The sequence below is a fragment of the Tenrec ecaudatus genome, chromosome 7 (genome assembly GCF_050624435.1).
Source record: "Tenrec ecaudatus isolate mTenEca1 chromosome 7, mTenEca1.hap1, whole genome shotgun sequence".
NCBI lineage: Eukaryota > Metazoa > Chordata > Mammalia > Afrosoricida > Tenrecidae > Tenrec > Tenrec ecaudatus.
Genome location: NC_134536.1, coordinates 159,825,328 through 159,828,993, shown reverse-complemented (window position 1 = coordinate 159,828,993; position 3,666 = coordinate 159,825,328). Strand labels below are relative to the sequence as shown.

The window sequence follows — 3,666 nt, the reverse complement described above, 5'->3', positions numbered from 1 at the left end:
AGCTGCCTGGGCCAGCTGCGGCCGGCTTCGCCGTGACCATGGCAACCCAGCCAGCTCCCCTCCTCCGAGCCTCCCGGCCCCCGCAGAGAGGGAGGGAGCAGCCTGGCTTCGGAGAAAGGGAGGAGAGGCCCAGGACTGTGAACACCGCGAAAGGGAGACCAGAGACAAAGGCACCCCAGACAAAGGGAGGTGCCGCGCGAACGACGAGTGGGGGGGAAGCAGCCTCGGCTGGTGAGGGCTGAAGGCTTGGGCGGGAGGCATTTGGCCCTGCAGGATGCGTCCAGACCAGAGGCCAGAGAAACATGGAGGAAGAAACAGGGATTAGGAGAGCCTTCCTTCTGGGTCCCTGATCACTCAGTTCCTCCTCCCCAGACTTTTCTGCCCCGTGACTCTGGCTTGGATGGAAGGGGGAAGGAGGGAGGGAAGTATTGATTGATCCCTGTCATCCCCCTGGGAGAAGCAGCAACCTGTCACAAGAAGAGGGGAGAAAGCAAGGCCTGGCCTTCTGAGAGGGGGAGGCTTGGAAGTTCTTGGCCTTAGTAAATGCACGTTCCAGTGATCCTGTACAATGGAGATAACAATGCCTGCCTCAGTCGGTTGGAATGATAATAACATTCCAGTGGTTTCCGGTGGCTGTGGCATCTTAGGAGGGCTCAGACCTCAGGCCTTCTAGTCAGGAGCCCTGCGCATTCCATGTCTGTGCCACCAGGATGCCCTAATACGATGGAAGAAACCACCCCCCCCCCCCCCGTGACGCCAACATGATCTCCCTCTGAGTCTCTCTGAGTTTTGCTTCCAATTCATTCCACACACAATTCCTCCAGAGGGCTCGCCCCCAGGCAGGACTCTGCTATTTAGAAACTATTGGCAAACGGGACCCACTCCTTGTTCTCTGGGCATTGACCATCCAGAGGTGATGTCGGGCGCATGTCTTACATCACATGGGAAGACGTGATGGGTATTCATAAAAAGGAAACCCGGTCCAGGCTATAACTTACCTTATAAGGCATCTGCCGGGCGCCCTAGGCAGAGCTGGAGCATTCCCCACTGAGAATGTGGAGAGAGGAAGGGTAGGCAGGGGTGACTAAGGCTCCGTGAAAATGGGCTTGTGCCTGGAAGATGGGGTTCTGTTCTGGAGAGTGAGCTTGACACACTGGGTTTGGAACAGTTTGCTGCAGTTTGGCTTACCCTGTCAGACCCCCGGAGTCTGAGCGGGAGATGACATGATTAGATTTGGGGTATTTTGAAAGGACGCAGGGTGATGGCTATATAGCTAAGCAAATGGCTTAGGGGTGGGAATTAGAAGCAAGCCAGTGGTTCTGCCCACTGGTTGGCTGACTGGCCTGGAATCTCTGGGGCTCAGCTGATGCTCTGGGTGGTTTAAGTGGCAGAGTCCTGGCTTTGCATGCATTAGGCCGCTGCTTGATTCTCAGCCAACACACCTCATGCACAGCCACCAGCTGCCTGTCAGTGGTGACTTATGTGTGGCAGAGATGCTGAATAGGTTTCAGCAGCTGCTCACGGGGATGGTGCAGGAGTGCACAGCGGTGCATTGTGTGGGGCCTGCGCATCTCATGACGTGGAGCCTGACCCCACCAAAAGTGGTGAAACCCTAGCATGTAGTCAGCACCGAGGGTTTGTTTTAATTCTTATTAGACTGAGGGGAAACGGAAGGAATGAAGCTCAGCTGTATTCTGTCCATACCCGGCTGCTGTCTCACCCTTAGCCCCAGGAAAACCTTGAGGAAACGGGGCATCTCCAAGAAAGTTATGCACGGGCTAGGAACGTCCCATGTTCCCACCTCCTCACTTAGGTGCCCCTTGGCTGTAGCCCAGTGCAGGGCTAGTCATCAAAAAGAAACCAGGCCCAGAGGCTACAACTTACCGTATACACTCGAATATAAGCCGAGGTACCTAATTATTACCTGGGAAACCAGGAAACCTGATTGACTCGAGTATAAGCCTAGGGTGGGAAATGCAGGATGTGAATTAACACAGAGACCAGAGGGGAGAGACGGAGCGCAGCCACAGACACATCCTTACCAGTTCAGCTACCTGCGTAAGTGAATCACTACTGAATCAGCACGGGTGCTTCTGCTAATTGGAGCCGTCCACGTCATGGGAAGGCTTTGATGGGTTAGATGTGAGTAAATAAACATTCAAAGCCCTGCAGTGTCAGTGGGGCTTTGAATGAACAGCGGAGGAATGGCTATCACCCACGAGATGTTACACCTCGCTGGGGTACCACTGACCTGTGTATAAGCCGAACCCGAGTTTTTCAGCACATTTTTTTGTGTGTGTGAAAAACTCGGCATATTCACGAGTATATACGGTAGCCTACAGGGGTCAAAATGCCTCAAGACTGGGTGGGGCTTCCCCTCTGTCGTGCACATGATCGACACTTAACCATGGCCCTGGCAGCAATGAGGCAAACCACTAGGGGGGACATTTCTGAACAGGTGCCCGACACGAACTCTGGCAGAACCTTGGCACAGGAAGTGACAGAGATTCCAGTGTGGGTGTGGTCAGGTGTGAAAGAACACACAACGGGCAGAGGGACAGGGAGATGTAAACAGATTGGTTATGGGGCTGGTTGGAGGAAAATCTTCCAATATTCATATACCAGTTATCACCATCTAGATTGAATCTTAGACGCATCCACATCACTCTCTCTTCTATTGGCCTTGGCTGAAAGCCCAAGGAGATCTCACAACCCCTAGACCTCTTTCTGTTAATGGCCACTGACCAGCTCCGACGGCCATCTCCTTTGACACTCACAGCAGCTCTCTGCCATGACATTTTGAGATGTCCTCACTTTTTCCTCAACAGCCCTGGGCACTTATTCGTGTGCATACACCGGGCAGGGCTCCCCTGGGCGCGTGGTGCGGCCCTACTTGCCGGCGATGAGTGGTCCCGCAGCACCACAATGACCACCGAGTCCCCTCGCAGGATGTAGCGGTCCCTGTGGACGGCCTTGGACTTCTTCTTGCCCTGGCTGCTCTCAGGGATCTCGGTCCACAGCCCTCGTTCTCCAGGGCCACGTTGCAGTGCCTGTGAGAGGTCTTTGCACGGTGCAGAAGCTTCGTGTTGTTGTGACAGGTGATGAGCGCCTGGGCCTTGTTCTTGACGGACTGCGGGAGCACCGGGAGGCCCCGTGTTGGACTCTTCCTCCTCTGTTTCTGCAGCTCTTGGGGTGTCATCTCTCTCTGGGGTGTATTGAGGAGGCTCGTGATGCTGGCTGACTTCTCAGATTCTCTCCCACGTTGCTTCTGCCTCTGAACTGCCCTTGCTTTTAAGGGGCAGAAGACCAGAGTTAGAGAAGTCAAATAACTTGCCCACTGACCCATACAGATCTAGAATTCACACTTTTCCTCCAGCGCCAAAGCTAGACTGGGAGTCGTCGCCACCATTAGCCACTTCTACACATGTATGATAAAGTCTGCGCCCTTCCTTTATAGGGCGTGCAGATCTTGGGACACAATCTTTAGCTCTGCTCCAACTTCCTTCATCTCCCAAGAATGCTACTGGCCCATATCCCTCTTGTTTGTGTATAAATGAATGCACAGAGTCCAAAAATGGCAGATGATTAGCTCAAGGTCACACTGGAAGTCAAGGTCATTAGATAGACTGTTATTGTTAGCCGCCCTTGAGTCTGCCCTTGACTCAT

General features: G+C 53.7%; 1 pseudogene; it reads right to left on the bottom strand.

Annotated features, from left to right (window-relative positions):
* Positions 1 to 2,889: 2,889 nt before the first annotated feature.
* Positions 2,890 to 3,199, bottom strand: LOC142453017 (small nuclear ribonucleoprotein Sm D2 pseudogene; annotated as a pseudogene).
* Between the last annotated feature and the right edge of the window lie 467 nt (positions 3,200 to 3,666).